This window comes from Populus euphratica, unplaced genomic scaffold (genome assembly GCF_000495115.2).
Source record: "Populus euphratica unplaced genomic scaffold, PopEup_1.0 scaffold222.1, whole genome shotgun sequence".
Taxonomy (NCBI): Eukaryota; Viridiplantae; Streptophyta; class Magnoliopsida; order Malpighiales; family Salicaceae; genus Populus; species Populus euphratica.
The window spans coordinates 127,669-148,616 of NW_011500024.1; the positions used below are offsets into that span (position 1 = coordinate 127,669).

The following is a 20,948-nucleotide window of genomic DNA, read 5'->3' on the forward strand; positions in this document are numbered from 1 at the left end:
GATGAATTGCTATATGAGAAGAACCTTTAATGACTCGTATAGAGAAAATTTTATTAAGATTTTAATGGAATTGTTAATGAAAAGTTAATGATTGGAAATAGGATAGCAAATAACAATAACTTATATTGTTACTGCTCAACTGGAAATGATATTAATTGAAATTAAAGAGTACATAACATGCGCTATCTTAGTAATTATATATTTGGTGATTACCATTACAATGATTTCTCAATTATAAATATATAATAAAAATAATTATATCATTTAAAAAATTAAAAGGAAGAACAAGAAAAAGAAAAAGAACAATAAAATTAAAATTCATTGGCCCTTCCATTTAATAAAGAAAATGTATATCATAGAACATTCAAATTTGGCTTACATCACCAAGAACAAAAACTTGCATTTCATAGCAAATTATCTGCATTTCATATTTCATTTGTTTGTACATATTTTTTATTGAGCTTTACACCTAACACTTTCTTGTTTCACTCTCCATATTATTATATACTCATTCCTATAAAAGGCATGCATAACTTCAATATGACACATACCTTGATCGATGTCTTAATAAACTACTACCAACATTTGAAATATTTATACTCAAGAGCTCATATATAAAAATACAAGTTAGGTTTTTCTTCAGACTAAAGTTATTATGAATTTATTATGTATGGTAAACTGTTTGATATGTTATTTGCAACATATCGAATCATATTATTTATCATATTAATTATGGTAGTGCTAATGGTAATAGTGGAGATGAAATGTTAGTAATGATGATGATAACGACGACAATAATAAAAGTAATGAGGATGCTAAACCATTTTGGAGGTGGGAGTTTAATCAGAAAAAACAACTTGTATGCACTACTAAAGCTTTAAACGCGTATTGTATTAATTATGTGAATAAAAAAACCTTGTATAGTTTCATACAATACAACTATGAGATGATTGACTAAAATTTTAAAAGAACATTGGAAACAATGTATTAATTTGTTTAGGATGGATACATTAACATTGCAAAGCTTGTACTATGATTTAGAAACACAAAATTAGCTAAAACATTGAAGAAGGATGGGTATACTGAAAAGATAATCATATTTCTCTATGAAATAGCAAGTTCAAGAAAAATTTTAATATTCAAGTGAAACTATTAGTTGATCTTTTAATAAAAAAAACTAAAAATGGTCTGTTTGCTTATAATAAATGCTATAAAACTAAAAAAGCCTATATTTTAAAACACTGCATGAGAAATTGCAATGAATTCAATAAATATACCTCCTTTCAAGGTAACACAAATATAATTTTTAATCATTAATGGGAAATACAAATTATTTTGAAATTGTTGTTAATTAATTACAATCTAATGTTATTATTATTTTTTTCATATAAAATTGCATTGGTGCGATTGATGTCATATATGTGCGAGCTTATATATCTCAAGAAAATTAAATATCATTTATCAATAAAAAATATATACTGATGCACAACATAATGATTACATATAGTTTTAACATGTAATTTATATTTGTCTGGGTAAAATAAGAAGGTAGCACATATGATGCTTATATTTTTTATAAATGCTATTAACAATCCCAATATAAATTTTTCAAAAACATTCAAAGGTAATTACAAGATAAAAATTAAATGTTATTTTAACTACAATTATGGCTGATCTATATATGTGAAATTACTAACAAATTTCTTACTTGTTATTATAGGAAAATATTATCTAGTTGATGTTTGATACCCAAAAAAGAATAAATACTTAGGTTTATATAAAGGTGATGGATATCACTTGTAAGATTTTAGTGTCAATAACAATTAAGAATTCAGGAAGAAAAATTCAATTATGCAAACTCGTCATTATGAATGTGTTTGAACATGCATTTGAAATGTGAAAACAGAGATGAAGAATTTTATAAAATATACTCATATGTCCATAACAATCACAAGTTTAAATTATAGTGATATTAATGGTATTACACAATAACTTTAGAAGGATGTCATAGAAAGATATGACATTTATAGAATATAATCGCAATTTTAATTTTATTTTTGATGATTTTTAACCGATATCATTCCATATTCGCAAAGCCATGAAAACTAGAAGCCTTGTTAAATTGATTATGTTCGTGATGAGATTGCAAATAGTTTAATGTGGCAATAAAAATAGGACATTAATATCATATTTTTTATGATGTATTAAAAATTCAATGCACAATAATATATTTCACAACTATAAAATTACTACATGTTCTTTTTAGTTATTTTATTAGAAACAACACTTTCAAAAGTAATTTTAACCAAATACCTTTGAATTACTTTTTACTTAACAATAATTTTAACTATAATTTCAACCAAATATATATTTTAATCCAACAAGCCAAAACTAAATGTGATTTTATAAATTTTTCCAAGCCACAACTATAAAGCTACAATAATGGCAAACACATACTAAATGTTTTGTTAAATGCAAATTCCATGTGTTCATACAATTCTTTTTACTGACTCGATCTTTCCTAAAAACAAAGATAAAGAAAAAAATAATTTTAGTATAATTAATGCTGGATGGGATAAGCAATTCATAATCCATTACATGCAAATTATTTGTGTTGAATTATTTTAAATTAAAGTTGTTTTTAGTCTTGATTCTTGACTACTTATTAATGTTTTAAAATTTAAAAATATGTTTAAATCGTGATGTTATGCTTATATTATATAATCTAAAGTTTTTTTTTATTATATTTGAATTGGAATCATGCATATTAAAATGAATATTTTGAATTGCAGACACAAGACCTACATCTTGAAATGAAATGCCAAAATAATTTGAAACTAAAATTTATTGTTACAATAAGTAAAACAAAACATCCATCTAAATAGAATTGACAACCTTTAAATTTATATATCAGGTTGGTTATTATTGGGTAATAAAAGCTGGAATCTAAACAATAAATAAAGGTGTTTTAAAAAGCTTGGTCTTGGCTTTTTTAAGGTTTAGTTAGAGCATAATTTATAAGCCATTTTAAAATGTTATCCTAATGAATACTAAAACTATAATCAAACTAGATTTAGCATTCAAAATCCATACTCGCTGTGTAATGAATCGAATAATTTTAGGTTTGATTAAGCATGAATAGTACCAAAAACCAATGTTAATACACATTGCTAGTCTCATAACACCCTTTAACTACTAAAGATAATATTTGATATTGTAATAATAAATTTTTTTATTTTTTTTATAATTGATCTAAAAATATAAAGAATAATTTAAAATAAAAAAATAAGTTTTTTGAAAAGTATATTTTGTCTGCAACTAAGAGACCCAAATTCATGTTAATTCTTGTACTAACATGATTCTACCCACTATACATATCTAATTGGCTTGTTAAATAACCGAATAGATGATTCAACTAAGGTTAAGTAAAAACATTATACAAAAAATTAAATGACAAGGATTTCATTATAGTTTTAGACACAGATTATTATGAATTGTGACAATAAAATTACATGGGTATATTGTGTAATTAAGATGATCATAAGAGGTGTTTTAATATTTTTCATGTTGCATTTTTTATTTTATAATTGAAAAGCTATTGGTGCGTATTGAACACACCCCAACGAGTTGGCGGCGCCTGCACCATTAAAATTATGTGTTACACGTTTTCTAGTGGCCAAATTTAGCTATCTGTCATCTTACTAAATACACAACCATTCCTTCTTCTATATGGTGTAGCGTATGTATATATATAATGGTTGAATTGCTATCGATGATTGATTGTTTGTATTTTTTCTTTCTTTTCTTTCTCCTAACAACTAAAATATATAATTATCTTCTCATTGTTTGTTGTTTGCTCGAGTTTAATATATTTTCCAAATCCAAGTTGCTTAAGTCAACATGATTGTCAAACCTAAGGTTGTTGGGTCTGGTATGACTTTCAGACCTTACCTCTTTACCTTTTAGTGATTTAAATTTAAACTTTTAGTTTAGATATATTTGAGTTTTTTTTATCTGGCTTAATGGTCATTAAAAAAATTATTTGGGAGGTGTATATATCTTTTCCAATTTCTAACATAGTTAAAGTATACTTTTACCTCTAGAATTAACAAAAATTAGAACTATTGATCAATAATTTTTTTTAATTTTGCATGATATTTATAATAATAAAAATACTTATTTGCCTATGAGATAAAAAAAGTATAGGCTAACAGAAAAAGATATTTTAGGATTTTTAATTTCTATATACAATATAATAATGATTTTTAGCCTCAATAAAAATAAAAAAGTAGTTTGTGGTTGATATTTTTATTAAATTCAAATATCTTAAGTTTAACAATAATATTATTTAAATTATTTATATTTAATAAGTATATTAAATTTATATTATTTAGGACTCTTGACTTAAAATATTTTTAAATTTCCCAATGTTAAGGTTAACTTAAAATATTTTTAAATTTCCCAATGTTTTTTTAATTTTCTCCTCCTCTGAAAATTCTCCATTAGCGCCGTCACAAGTCAGTCACACTATAAGGCCGCCGCCACCTCAACTTCCTTCCTTTTCTCGAATCAATCCTCAATTCCTAGATTGTTCAAAGTCGTGTCCGTAAAGTACTGGGTTAGAAGACTTGGGCTGTGCAATTCAGTTAACAAAATTGTCCAGTGCTGCTGCTGCAATTACGTATACTACAGTTCCTCCTCATGGAGTAGAGGAAAAAACGGTGCAAGAAGAACTCTCTCTTCCAATTTTACTGGCAGATCGTGTCATAAAATCAACCCAAGAAGCTGAATCTTCGAAGCATGACTGTTCTGAATTGGCAAAACAAGTTGACCGCCTTTCCCAAATCCTCCGGTCTGCCGTCCGCCTTGCCATCTCCACTCCTTCCCTCTATGATCGTCCTCTCCGCCGTATCGCTTCCGACATCACCAAAACCTTGACCGTGCACTAACTGTAGTCCGCAAATGCAAGAAACATAGTGGGGTACTTCGTCAAGTGTTTTCTATCACTACAACTGCTGATTTTCGAAAGGTTACGAATCTTTTAGTGTCTTCTATTGGTGATAAGAAATGGTTGCTTTCGATTTTTGAGTCTGATGGTGGTGCTCATTTGTCTTTGCCTCCTATTGCTAGTAATGATCCTATTCTTGCTTGGGTCTGGTCTTCTATTTCTGCTGTTCAAAGGGGTCAAGTTAAGGATCGTGTTGATGCCGCCAATCACAAGACCATTGATGTCTTTGTTGTCTAATCATTTGGATTTGTAAGTAGTGTATGATAATCCTGTTAAAACTAGTATTTCCTCACTTGTCGAAATGAACAAACAATTAGCTTATAAGAATGTTAAGGCTAATTATAATTCGGACAGTAGTAGCCATGGTGGTTCACATAATAAGAAGGAGAGGGAAATGGAGACACCAGAGGTGCATCTTAAGCTTAAGGTTAAGGTTAGTTGTGCTGAGGCATTATGGAAACTGTCAAAAGGGAGTTTGTCTAATAGCAGGAAGATTACGGAGATGAAAGGCTTGCTTTGTTTGGCAAAGATTGTTGAGAGGGAAAAGGGGAATGCAGTTTAATTGTCTGATGACCATTACGGAGATCACAGCGGTGGCAGAGTCCAATGCTGATCTTAGACATGCAGCTTTTAAGCCTAATTTGCCTGGTGCAAAGGCGTTTTTGGATTAGCTTTTAAGAGTGATTCAAGAAGAAAGTGATCCAAAGTTGCAGATTCCTGCTATTAGGTCTATTGGTTGCTTGGCTCGAACATTTCCTACAAGGGAGACTCGAATAATGAGGCCTTTGGTTTCTCATCTAGGAATGTGGATATCGCTACAGAAGCTGCAATGGCCTTGGGGAAGTTCGCATGTCCAGAAAATTTCAATTGTTCAGAGCATTCAAAAGCAATTATAGAATTTGATGGGGTCCCCCCTTCAATGAAATTACTACGGTCTGGAGGCTCAACTACAGGGACTTGTATTATTATGCTACCTTGCATTGAATGCTGGGAACAGGAAGGCTCTTGAGCAAGCACGCTCCTTGAATGCTCTCGAGGGGACTGCTCGATCTGTTTTAGCTCAACATCCTGAATTGAAGGATTTGACTGCCAAGGCCATACTCCACCTCATTCTTTATCATTCTGGAGCTACTCTTAATAGACAGTCTCTGGCATCATGATCACTACTGTTGCCAGAACAACTCATCCTTGTGAGTGTTGTAATATACATTAGACTAGATTCTTATAGTCATTTGATGAAAACTTAGTTGATTAGGACATGATTGTTGAGCTAGATTCAGTGCATGCTTGAGAAATGTATCAGATTTCAGTTCCACCTAACTGAACTAGGTTTTCTAGCTTTACTGTTAATTATTGTCAAGTTTATTTGTTTGTTTTGCAGTTTATACATTTATATTCAACCTTGAAGCTCTGAAGATACCCCTGCATCAGGGTTGGGTTTGGTTTACAGCTTGCAATTTAATAAGCTTGTGGTAAGCAACCTTCGACTGAATTTCTTCAGAATTGTGGTTTCCATGTTCTTAAAAATTTCTACCTTGATGTTTATTTCTTTCTTCAAGACATGATCACAGCATTAACTTAGTGATTTTTACTTCTGTAGTTTCCACCTCTGTTTGAGATCGCTGTTGGATTATTGTTCCACCGTTGTAACCATTTGCAGCAATCCAAACACTTCACGAGGATGCATATGTCAATATACTCAGAAACCGAGAATACCAAGAGAGTTTTTGAAAACCTTCCAGCCGTTTCTGTGTTTTTATTCCCCCTCTATTGCCCTATGCATAGATGGTTTTGCTATACAGGCTTTTGCTGTGTTTTTATTCCCCCTCTATTCCCCTATGCATAGATGGTTTTGCTATACAGGGAATCTAACTGATTCCTCAAAATCAGCATCAATACATGGTAAGATAATCTTTATAGTTAATATTATAGAGTTCTAAATTGTGCAAATTTTTAAAATTATATATGGTAACATCTCCTCTTAAATTGATATTGGTAAGTCAACTATCAGCAATTTGCCAACAAAAGATTGATGCCCCCGTCAAAGCATAGCTTTGGTGAAGACATCAATTACTTAAAAATCAGAAGATATGTAAGGAAGAGATATCACCCGATTTTCCAAGGTGTCATGAATAAAATGACAATCAACCTTAATATATTTGGTGCATTAATGGAAAACAGGATTGGTGGCAATCTGAATAGCACTAGTGTTATCAGCATGATATGGGGTAAAAGTGTTATGAGAAAACCCAAGCTCCTCAAAAAGACCGTAAAACCATACAATTTTAGAATAAGTAATAGATATAGCATGATACTCAACTTTAGTAGAGGATTTAGAAACACGATCTTCTTTTTTACATTTCTAAGAAATTAAGGCATCAACTGAAAACATACACCAACTCGTAGTAGATCGACGTGTATCTGGATACCCATTCCAATTAGCATCATTATAGGCAACAAGTTAAAGAGAGGAGTCGGTAGAAAAGAACAACCCATGAGTAGGTGGACCTTAAAGATATTGGATGATGCGTTGAATTGTAGCAAGATAGAGAAGCCGAGGAAAAGACATAAACTAACTAACTTGATGAACAACATAAGATATATCAAGTCGTGTAGTGGTCAAGTAGATAAGACTCCCAACCCTGCTCCTATAGAGAGTATGATCATTTAGTAGGTCCCTTCATCTTTCTTGTATTTGACATTTACTTTCATAGGAGTATCAATAGAAGAAGTGTTCTCTAAACCAGCCAAAGTGATAAGATCTTGAATATACTTATGTTGCTTCACAAAAATACTATTTGGTTGATGATGAACTTTTAATCCTAAGAAGTATGTGAGTTGATCAAGATCTTTCATATAGAAAATTTTATATAATTGTTGATGAAGCTTAGTAATCAAACCATAGTTAGTGCCAGTAATAATAATATCATCCACATAAACCAAGAGAAGGACTATACCCGACACAAATGTGTGAAAGAAGAGAGAAGGGTCATACTGACTTTGTGTTAAACTAAAAGAAAGAAGTGTACTGCGAAACTTCTCAAACCGAGCCCATCTCTAACAGCATTGATAAGCAGAGAACTATCATCAATGGTATTATTTTTCAAATTTCCGTCATAATTTCTGATATTGGAAAGAGGAACAACAATATTGGTCATGTGGTTAGAGGCACTGAAGTCCAAATACCATGGCTGAAAAGGAAATTAATGATTATTTGAGAATCCAAAAGCAGAAAAAGCAGAAATGATTACATGTTATACCATTTCAGGATTGAGTGTATTTGGGTTTGCTATAGGAACAATAGGCGAGGCAATAGCCAATGCAATAAAACTAGAGGCACCAATAAAGGTATGATAAGCATTCCTTGCTTCCTTTTAGGTTGAGTGGGACAAAGAGAGATGATATGACCATATTTCTTGCAGTAATTGCAGAACTTCTTGGGGCAATCCCGAGCAATATGACCAAAAGCTTTACAACTAAAGTATTAGACAACATGCATATCTTTACTCTTATTTCTTCCATGTGCTGCATAAGCCACATAAATAGGTGTACTAACATTTTCCCTATGTTCCATAGCAACCTGAGTTACAATACACTGCTTCCTATGAAGAAATTCACTCAAACAGGCATCCAAAGATGATACATGATGACGATTCATCAGATTAGAAAGTACAATTTCAAAATCAGAATGGAGCTTCATTAAAAATTAATCTATCTTAATTGTTTCATGCATTGCCTGAACAACATAGAGAGTTGCAGCAGGAATATTAGCATAAACAATATCTGAATAATTAGCCTAAGGATTTTGAAAACCATAAAAGTATTCTTCAATGGAGAGACTTCCTTGCGTAAAGTTAGTCATCTCATATTCCAATTAAAAACGTTGAGCTGTGTTGTCTTGATTGTAAACTTTATTTAGATAATTACACATAGTAGCATCAATTTTATAAGGCCTTAGATTGAGAACAAGGTGAGGTTCTAATGAGTTATGGATCCAGGTCATAACCCCAGCATCCATGATTTTCCATCTCGACAAAGCATTAGCATCTGTAGGTACAAGATTACTCCTATTAATATGACCCCATAGTTCTTTTTATTTGACAAATAATTGAAATTAAAACTCCCAAGTAGAATAATTTTTACCATTAAAACGGACATGGAATGAGTCTAGCTTATTGAAAGACATGATAAAGCTGAAAAAGAGAAGAAATCCAATAGAAGATTGTGAACCAGAAACTCAAAACAGATTGTGCCGAGAAGCAAACCCAAACCAGGAATCAGATTTGAATCTGCTGAGAATTAAATCCAAGCCAAGAACAAAATAGGAGTTGTTAAGGATGAAAATCAAACCAGGAATAACAAAAAACAGGGAAATCAGGATGCAAAAGCCGCTCTTTCTCTCTTGCCAGCACAATCTCCACTAGGAGTAATCGAAGATGAGTAAGGCAGCAGATGCAGCAGCAAGAACCAGAGGGAAGTCAGGATAGAGGCAAGCAAGGATTCAGAATTAGCTCTAACACCATGACAATATACTCAGAAATCGAGAATATCAAGAGAGTTTTTGAAAAACCTTCCAGCTGTTTCTCTTTTGCTGTCTTTTTATTCCTTCTCTGTTTCTCTATACAGAGAAGGTATTGCTATACAATGAGTCTAAATGATTCTTTAAAATTAACATCTATACATGGTAAGATAATCTTTATAGCTAATATTACAGAGTCCTAGATTGTATAGATTCCTAAGATTATATATGGTAACAGTACACTATTCTGTTGGTAATGGTATGGTCTCTGATCCTTTACTTTTCCATTTGAATAGATTCTGTTAGAAGTGGTTTACCATGTTTTTTTTAAAGTTTTAGCCCATTTGATTATTGATTGGTGATCAAGCTCAAATGAATGGACTTGTATTATTATGCTACCTGGTAATAAAGGTTGGGAAGAGCAAGGCTCTTGAGCAAGTGTGGACTTTGAATGCTCTTGAGAGGGCAGCATCTTCTATAGATGAACAACCACGATCACCCTTATCTTGTTTTGCTGAAGCTCATCCCATAGACAGCCGTTGGCAACATAATGAATGCCATTGATTTTACATCCAAAAAAATTCATCCTTGCAAGTGTTGCTGTGATATTTGTTAAATGAAATTCATAATTGTATACAAAAGATGACTTTGTTGGTTAGGAGATGATTGTTCAACAAGGTTGATTATAACAGAAACATGTTGCTCATAATTTTGCTTGCAATGTTGAAGAACCATTGTGTATCTGTTTCTTCTTTGTTTTGTGCTTGTACAGTCCTTTCCTCGCAGCAAACAACCTTGTCTTGCATCTATGAAGATGCTCCTTCTATAGGATTGCTTTTGGTTTATATCCTGCAATCTTTAGCTACAGATTTTGCTCGGAGTTGTAGTTTACCACAACTTGATCTATATGATTATTTTTTACCCAGAAAATCATCATATCTTGAATATTCTGTGGTTGCAATATTATTGGCAATAATACATATTCTAATAGCTGATTATGTATATATTATTGGCAATAATACATATTCTGTGGTTGCAATCTTTCTTCGTATCAATGAAACCCTTTATATATAGTAGAAGATATCCCTAAGCATCTAGCTGTCTTACAATAGGAAGCTGGTTGAATTCAATTATGAAGAGGTGGAAGTATATATTTAATTCTGCAGCAACTTTTTAATTCCTTTTCTTGTAAGGTTCCAGACCAGATTTTATTGTCAGATCTTCTAACATGCATGCTTGAATTGCTGGTGGAAGGGATCGTTTGTGGTAGTTTTGAAACACTAAGGGGATATAAAACAATATGTTTTATATTATAAACAATAATCTCATGAAATTGCAAACTCTCACCCTTTTTTTTTTAATGTTTCTTTCTTATATTTTTCACAATCAATAACATAAACTTGCTATCTATTTATACACAAAATAAAAGCATAAAAAATAATTGGAAAAATAATAGTTTCATGTGTGAAAGACAATGATAAATGGTAGTGTGAAAATGGTTGATGGCTGCTGGTCAATCGTTAGTATCTGCCATCTTTAACTTTGTAGATTGAGTTTACTACAACAACTTTCTCTTTTAAACTTAATTAAAAAATGTCATTACAAGCATAAACTTTTATTAAATAAATGCTTCTCCCTTTAATTGCTTCTAAAGATATTTGTAACTTGATTATTTATTTTGTAGAATATCAGTTCAACTTCTTTGTTTTTCACATACTCTCCGATAAAGTGATGATATGTATTGATGTATTTATTTCTTTTATGATTCACTAGGTTTTTTTTCTAATGCAATCGTCTATTGATTATCAATATAAATCTATTTAAGATTTTCTTAAGGAAATCTCAAATACTTAATCATATTTCTTAACCATATTAAATGGTATATTACTAAGTTGGCAGTAACATACCCAGTTTCACAACTTGATAATATTACTATTGATTGTTTCTTGGATGACCATATAAAAATGTATCTCTCATAAAAAGGATAAATCTTGTTATGCTTTTTTTTTTTATCCAGGTCTCTTCCCCAATCATTATCTTAGTATCCAATAATAATGAAAATTTTACTTCATTTATTATTTCTTTGATGTAGCGAAGAATTCTCTAGGCCGCATTCCAGTATGACTGATCTAGTGTCTTCATATATTTGCTGATAAATCCTACTCCATAAAGTATATCTAATTTAGTACATGTCAAGTATCGCAAGCTTCCTACTAAGCTTTTAAAGCAGGTTGGATCAATATTTCCTGCTTTACTCTTCCTCAATTCTAATCCATTTTCAACTAGAATTGATATTGAATTGCAGCTTTCCATCATAAACTTTTCAAGAATATCTTTGGCATAACTGTTTTGGGATACAAGAATCCCCTATTCTTTCTATATCACTTATAGGCCAAGAAAACATATTATTAAACAAATATCTATCATTTCAAACTCTTGCACCATGCTTTTCTTGAAATCCTCAAACATGGTAAGATTGTTGCTAGTGAAAATTAGATCATCAACATATAAGTATATGAATAGTGTGTTTCCATCATCGTTTTTCTTTACATACATTGCATGTGCATATGGATATTTTTTAAATTTATTTTCTTGAAAATACTTATCAATTCTGGTATTTTAAGTATGCATAATTTGCTTCAAACCATAAATGACTTTTTTCAATTTATATACTTTGCTTTTATTTTCGGTTTCAACATATCTAGGTGGTTATTCAACATAGATATCTTCTTTTAGGAAGCCATTTAAAAATGTTTGACTTCACATCAAATTAATAGATCTTCTATCTATGTTTTGCAATTAGGGAAATCATTAATTTGATTGCCTCTAGTAAGGTTACAAGAGCAAATGCTTTTTCATTGTCAATGTCTTTTCTTTGCTTATAACTTTTTGCCACTAATTTTGCTTTGTATCTTTGTACTTCACCTTTTGCATTATTGTTTGTCTTATAGATTCATTTGATACCAATTGCTTTCTAGTAGATTAGTCAACATTTAGATATCATTCTTTTCAAAGACATATTTTTTTCATCAAGTGCTTCTATCCATTTCTCTTATATGATAACTTTATTAAAGCTAAATAAGATCACTATCTGCAAAGAAATAAAATAGAGTTGCATCTTCCATAACTTGAGGAGCATCATACAATCTTCTAAATTTCTCATTCTTCTTAGTTCTGTGATGATGATGTTAATGATGATGATGATGATGTTAATGGTGGTGTGTTTTTCCTATTAAATACAAAGAATTTATGTACTAGAGTTTTTGGCTCATTTGCTTATACTATTAGACCTTCTATAAGTATTGTTGGTACTTCCACTTCATCTTGAAGGATCAGATCAATACCGATCCATTTGACTTTTTCTTAATTCTTATTATGTTGTCAATTTTTATCTTCTTTAAATATAACATCTTTGCTTATAATCGCCTTCTTTATAATGAAATTATACGGCTTTTATCCTATTCTTTTATCACCATATCTGACACATATGCATTTCTCACTTTTATCATCAAGTTTGGTCGTTCTCGTATATAAGATCTTTACATAGGCTACACAACCAAAGACTTGAAGATGAATAACACTTGGTTTGTGACCACTTTATGCTTCTTTAAGAATGACAGCTTGCAGACTTTTGATTGAGTAACAATTTAGTAGATATACTGTATATGACATAGCTTTAGCCTAATATTGTTTGAGTAGTTTCTTTGTTTTAAGTATACTTTTTTCCATATAAAAAAAATAATTCGATTCTTTCTCTTAATTACATCATTCAGTTGTGATGTATAGAATGATATTGTTTGATGCCTAATGCCTTGTTGTGTACAAAAAGATTCAAAGTCATTTGATATATATTCTTCACATTGATTAGATCTTAAAGTTATGATGTCATAACCACTTTGCTTTATAATAGTTACTTTTAACTTTTTAAAGCAATTAAATACTTCTAACTTCCTTTTTAGAAAATATACCCATGTCTTTATACTATAATCATCAATGAAAGTAAGGAAGTATCTATTATGTCTAGTTGACATTGGTTTTATGGGATCATACATGTCGGTATGTACTAAATCCAGTGGTATCTATGCTTTTCACTTGATCTTTTTGGTAAAACTACCTATATAGTGCTTGCTAAGAACATAACTCTCATATATTTCACCTAAATTATTAATGTAGGGGCATACCTTTGACCATTTGTTTTGATTACTAGCATTTTTAGACTTGTAAAATTCAAATGTCCAAGCTATAGGTGCCAGAACCACTCTTCATTGTTGGTAATAACGCTTAAACACTTTATTGTATCATATTGAGTATATAGAGGAAACATTCTATTTTTGAACATCTTTACAAAAGCAATTAACCTCTCATTATAGTCCTTGTAATATGACAATCTTTCATAAAAATAGTATAACCTTTTCTCAGAAGTTGGCCTAAACTCAGCATGTTATGTTTAATGGCTGGAATATAGTTAACATATATGATACAACTTTGATCTTCATTCTTCAACCTGATTAGGATGTTGCCTTTATTTTCTACCAAACCTTTTCAGTTATCTCTAAAAAATGACTTGTCCTTATACAGTTTCATTTAGATCACCACACAGATCACGTGCTCTATATATTTGATTGCTGGCTCTAGAATCTAAATACCAAACTTTTCCTTGATTCTCACATGACTCTTGTTGGACAAATAATACAACTAATCTTTTTATAATGGTATCTTCATCTATATAGTTGGCTTGTTCTTATACCTTTGATGGAGCTTTTCTTTGAAATTCAGTGTTATAGTGCCTAAAATAGTTGCAACTATAACATTAACTATTCCTCTTTCATGGTTATTGTCACTGTCTCTTTTTCCTCTAATAGTAAATACTTGTTGTTCCCATCTTGATTTAGTGTTGTTTCTAATACTTCTGCCTCTGAATCCTATATATATTCAAAAACTATCTTCCTTAAAATCATTGAAATCCTTTTTGTTTCATATATATTCAAAAACTCTCTTCCTTAAAATCATTGAAATCCTTTTTGTTCTTGTAGCTTCTTCCTCGTGTGGTATATCCACTTGTTGAAGTTCCCTTTTGTTTGTATTTGTTTTATTTGAGGGATAATTTTAATTGTAAGGAATGCATTATTCTCTTATCTCCATTTCTTTTCAAAATCTTTTGTTCATAAGCTTGTAAAGAACCTATAAACTCATTCATTGTCAATTTGTCCACTTTTTTATACTCTTCAATAGCAACAATAACATAATAAAATCTTGAATCTAAGGATCTCAAAATTTTCTCAGTTCTGAGCATTTATGAGAGCTTCTTCATTTCTTCATATATAATTGACTATCACCATAATTCTTGTGTGATAATCATAACTAGATTCTAAAGATTTCATTTATAATGATTCAAATTTACCTCGTAAAGATTAGAGAGGAATTTTCTTGATTCTGTCAGCAATTTTGTATTTTTATTGGAGAGTCTCCTTGAGGTTTTTGCGAAAGAAATGATCCTAAATATGACTTCATCGAGACTTTGATAAATAATGGTTTTAGGTTTATTGTCTTTTTCTCTATTGGCTTTAAGGACTTGCTTATGTGCCTCTTGTAGAGAATCTTTAACTTCTTTATAATTTGGTTCATCATAACTACATTCCACAATGTTTATATATTCTTGTGAGCCCATAAATACCTTCATTCTGATACACTAATTATCATAATTATCTTTAATCAGCTTCAGAATGGGTGTTTGTTCATTTTCTGTAGTCATTTTATTCTTCGAATAACTATCTCACCTTTTGGGAGTTAAATTTAAAAAAACATTCCATAATAATCAAAATAATAGGAATCAGTCTGATTTAGTTGAAAATGAGTAAAAATAGGTTGAACCAGTCAAAAAATTGATTTTGAATGTTGATGAGTAAATCACTGGTGTCAAACCAGGAATATTATTCAGTTGATGGCTTAATGGCTCGACTCGACATGAATCACAGCTCGGCGTGATGCAAATCAATTTAGAGGCTCGGCTTAGGTGGCTCGACTTTACTTAAATATGGCGCATGTACATGTTAGTTGTTTTCTTCCTCTTGGCATATGGGATACTTGTGGTTGACAGAGGCAATGGCTTCAAGCAGTGCATGTAGTGCACTCTTTACTTTGATAAGACTAATTTTTGCATTATTAAGTTCGTATTGAAAAACCTTATACTGTGGAATGATTTGACAACTTTGAAAATTCATAAATATTTTAAAAACTTCTTTATTTTTAATGAATGAGGTTTTGATATCAATTATTGATGGGAGAGACTTATAATTTTGAAATACACAGGGAAGATAAAATAATTTATTTTATTTCATAAATATTAAACTTATATAAAATTGCAAACTCTCAAACTCTCACTTTTTTTCTCATATTTCTCACACTTAATAAGATAAACTTAGATGCCTATTTATATATAAAATAAAAGCATGAAAAATCTAAATTCTATATGTGAAAGATAATGGTAGGTGGCAATATCCTCGACCTTCGCAATTGAGTTTACTGCAACATGAATCCTTCTTCACTGTGATGCTCTGCGATCAACTTCTCTGTTGATTAAATCAAATAACTGCTTCCCAAAAAAGGCTGAAAGAGTATTGGGGCAGGGAAAGTTAGAAAAGGACTCGTAAATTATCTGATAATACAGTATCATGCTTTTCAGCAATTTGCTATTGAGCCTTGCTAGAGCCATCCATACATCCACCTCACTCTCCCCTCGTCAGGGTATCTTTCTCGCACAAACTTTTTTCCATGCCACCATGAATTTCTCATGCCCCAGTTAGCCGTCAAACTCTTTTGCTCCGAGTTTAAATCTCCAAAGGTTAGCTTACCTCCGGCAGCCAATGTGGAGGGTTTGCTTGCATTGCTTGCTACGAGCACCTGTCATATTTAAGCAGAATATTTTCATATTAGCATATTAGTCAAGAGTAAGACTAAGAGCTTACTGATTGTCCTTTTGGTTGAGCTTTCTTTTGTTGCTTTATGCGTGTCAATTGCAAGCAAAGTTCAACTCAAAGCACCATTATTCAAAATATGACAGGAAATGCTTGCTCTCACCTAACATCAAAAGAGTAAACTAAAAATTGTGGAAGAAACAATCATGAATCATGTTATTAGATGTTCCTTCATCAATAGGGACATGAAAACACTTTTTTCTTTTTCTATTAGACTTTGTCATCAGGTTAGGTTACCTTTGATGACAAGTTACAAAAGAAGCTTTGAACTTAAGAAATCACTTGATGTTCTTTATTGAAATTTAAGGTCTTCAGCCAAAGTTTCATGTTTAAAGCCATTATTTTACTGTTAAACCTAACAGAAAATACTCATGAGAATTTATCATTTTCTTTATAATATTCGCAGAATCAGAAACATTCTGAATTATGATTATCTTGTGTAGAAGCATATTGGAAGCTTTTGTTGTTTTGAATACAATCAAGGTTGTCATGCATGAGCTTTTTATTTGTTTTCTTAGTTATTTTTAATTCTTCTTCTATGAAATATTGTTAATATTAGACTTTTCTAGCTTTCTTAGTCAAAGGAAATTATTTAATTTTTTTCTATTATGTATTATTATAACTTTTTACTTTTTTTATATATTAATAATTGTGATAGACTTTGATTAATAAAAATTAAATATTTTAGATGTGTTTTTATAGTTATATGTTCATAAACTCGATTATTCTTTATTTCTAGCTACATCAATTTACATCAGAGTCCAACTTTTCATATATTTTTTTCCGTTACTTTGTTGAAAAACCATGGCTGAAGGTCGCATAGGATGACATGGCCATGGTGGAGGGGAACATTTTTCGACTGAAGAGGTTATGTCCAAGAACTCTATATTGAGCTTGCTCATGGAAGATAATTGTTATCAACCGAGGAAGCTTTGGTCACAGAACATTACACTAATGGATGCGTTTGGGTGTGGAGGAGGATCATTTTTTACTAAGATTTGGAGTAGAGAATGAGTTCCATATTACCTGAGAAGATTGATGGGTTTTGACCTAAAAACATTACGTGGGATGTATTTGGGGTGGAGAAGGATGATTTTTTTATTGAAGACGAGTTTTTTATAATTCAATAAGATCTTAGTAAAAAGCTTTTTGAAAAAAATAAATATTTTTTTTGTTAGTTTTCTTTTTATCTTATTTAGTTTACGAATATTATTTTTTAACTTAATATTATTAGGCTTTTCTAGTTTTCTTATTTAAATAGATTTTTTTTATTCTTTACATAGAATTATTAGGTTTTTCTTATTTTTCTATTTAAAAAGAATAATTTTTTTATTTAGTATTATTAAGGATTTTAATTTTATTATATAAATAGTTGTGATAGTCTTTGTTAAAAGTAGACTTTGATTAATAAAAAAATAAATTTTTTAGATTTTTTTTAATAATTATGATGCTGTTAATCATACGAGGATTTAACCTGTAAAAAACGAAATTATTCTTTGTTATTCGAGCATGTTAGGTTGTGAGTTTAAGCTTGAGGCTATATTCATTTTAGGAAACATTAATGAAGTGTAGAATGTTAGAGCTATGGCCTTGAAAATAATTTAATTGATGAAATCGTTTTAATTCCTTAATTTTCCTTGAACCCTTTTGAGTCTTTAAAAAGCAATCTCCTAGTAAAATCATTTACAAGTTAAACTTGGTTATCCTTCATCACATCAATATTAAAAATCTATTCATTAAAATATTTTTTATTTTAAAATAATATTTTTTTTATTTTAAAAAATTTATCTTTAATACGGAATATTAAAATCATCTAAAAATATTAAAAATAAAAAAAATTTATTTTTTTAAAAACACTTTTAAAATATAAAAACATAAAATTAATTGTAATTTCATGTAATTACCCCCTCACTCACAAATTCCACATGGTTATGAAGTCACCTCTTCTCACTTTCTCCACTCAAAACACTCATCATTTCTCTCATCCTACATAATCACTTCTGATTTTTTCTTCTATTTCGTTCCGACAACTTGGTAGTAACTACACAAACACGCATACATATGAGCAAATCTGTGGGATTCCTTGTAACATTATAGCTTTTATCGTGATGTCTAGAATTTGCTCGATACTGCCCAAAAATACCTAAAACCCAGACCGATTCGAGGGGAGTGAAAAACGTCAGTGCTGCTATGATCAGGCAGCCTCATATCACCTCCGTCACATGATCCCATTGGTTGTCATATTCAATGTTTTCCCCTCGTAACATCTGATATTTGAACAGGGCCAACCCGCCGCAGCTGCCGCTTCCGTCTTCGATCTTGTTTATTACAGTGATCATAACAATTATGTTTTAAAATGCTGTATATTTAAAACTATATTAAAATAATCTCTTACAGAAACGTTTATCAACCGCCAAAACAATCAGGCTTTGAATCCCTGATTACGACAACAATTTGAACAGTGCTCCATGCTACCAAAACACTCCTGGAATTAATTGATCGAGGCTACAAGGTTAGGTATACATAGCTACATCTACTTCACAATCACATGTAATATTTACATGCATAGCATGCCTCCATTCCCACAATCTTTCGTATTCTCCATGTTCCTATCATCGTACATCCGTGTGGTTGTTTGCAAGTCTTTTTCCCTTGCTTGGTTTCTAGCTACCTAGCGCCCGCCTTTCCTTACCCTCCCAAGTGGGTACTATTTGCAAAGAGATGATGCCTTTTTCAAGAGTTAAACACTGCCTCCAAGCCTGCAAAGAGGCAAAACCTGCCTTTTAACTTACACACAAAGATCATGAAGGTGGTGCAAACCGCCATCATTGTGAACTTGGACATGCATAAGCATGACGAACTCTCTTCCATGTCAATTGCAATAACATTATTAATAAACAAATGTGTATTATAATTATGATTGTGAAGACATGTGAATTGTTCTTTAGCGGATATCATGGGAGGACCTTTTTTTATTTATAATTATGATTTTTTATTTGTCTAGAAAAACCTACATATTTAATTTTTTTCACTAAAAACAAAGCACTAACTAGTGGCAACTATAATGGTTTATTAATTCTTAGAAACCTTCAAAACAACAAAAATTGTAATCAAGAAATTCCAAGTCCACAATTTTTATTCAAAGATAATCGACTGCCACAAACTTACAAAGTAGTTTAAATCGTCACTCCAGATAATCAAGGGCTCAGTATAAAAGATAAAAACCAACATCAAATTTGAAAATAAGAAAAACATGTGCATAATTTTTTTAAAAAAGAAAAAAATCAGAAAACTATAATTTTGAAGCAGAAGCAAACAGGACATGATTTGCAGATCGAATTACTGAATAGGTTTGAAGGTTGGGCTTCATTTATAGTAGATTTGAATTGGGATCAAGAGCTTCAATCCAACCAAAAAAAAAGTATTCCGGAAAGTCATTAAATCTGTGAAATAAATAATTTAAGCTAATATGTGAATTAAACTATAAATTCTAGTGAAATTATATTTATTTATTTTAAAAATTATTTTTATTTAATTATATAATAAAAAATAAACAATCACAAAATTAAACATCAATTCAATACTGAATGTTGAAAAAAAATAAAAAAATAAACTCGTTAGATCTGTGAACCATATCAACCAGTCAAACATGTAAATATATACTTGAATTTTATACAGTTTAATAACATAGTTTTTCTCTAATACTATATTTTTACAATATAAAAAAAATTAAGTTCAATAAAAGAAAAAAAAACACCCCAACAATCCTATTTTGGCTTTGTAATTTTTTTATTAAATAAAAAAAATAAAAAATTAATATAAAACAAGATATTTGATATCTTAATATGGATCATTTGCTTGGTTGTGTTTAATAATTTTCTTTTTTAAAATCAATATGAAATAGAAATCAACACATACATAAGATTTTTTTAATAAAACAAATACCATGCAAGGCTTCATATATTAAAAATTTTATAAGAAATAAAAAAAATTTATTTATAAAAATAAATTTAATATATAAAAAATGTAAATGAATCATACAAACTAATCTCTTCAAAAATTAAACATATATAATATAATCTAGAATTAATCATTATTTAAAAAAGGATAAACAAGAAAAGAAGTTGATTATAGAATAAAAGTGGAATTTTTAAAACAATTCAATAAAATATAAAAATAAAATTAAAACAGTAAAAACAATAAATGTTTTAGCTTTTCTTATAATAATTATAATATGATCCTGGTCCATGCCGTCGTCAGCTAAACGTATTAATAAAATCACGATGTGAACTTGATGAGGAAGCTGCTTTTTCGTACATTCCAAGCTTGTAAAAGAAATGGTTGGAACTTTCGAGGATGCCGAAGCTGCCCTAAGCCCAAGATTTTTCTCATTGACAGCCTGTCTTGTGTGATTGTAAGAGTGACGTGTCGGTGGTACGGGGGTCAT

General features: G+C 30.4%; 1 long non-coding RNA gene across 1 annotated transcript; it reads left to right on the forward strand.

The window, feature by feature from the left end:
* Positions 1 to 4,496: 4,496 nt before the first annotated feature.
* Positions 4,497 to 6,752, forward strand: LOC105142063 (uncharacterized). The gene is made up of 3 exons (XR_845503.1): positions 4,497 to 6,198; positions 6,390 to 6,480; positions 6,609 to 6,752. It is a non-coding gene; the product is annotated as an uncharacterized LOC105142063 (long non-coding RNA).
* The last annotated feature ends 14,196 nt before the right edge of the window (positions 6,753 to 20,948 follow it).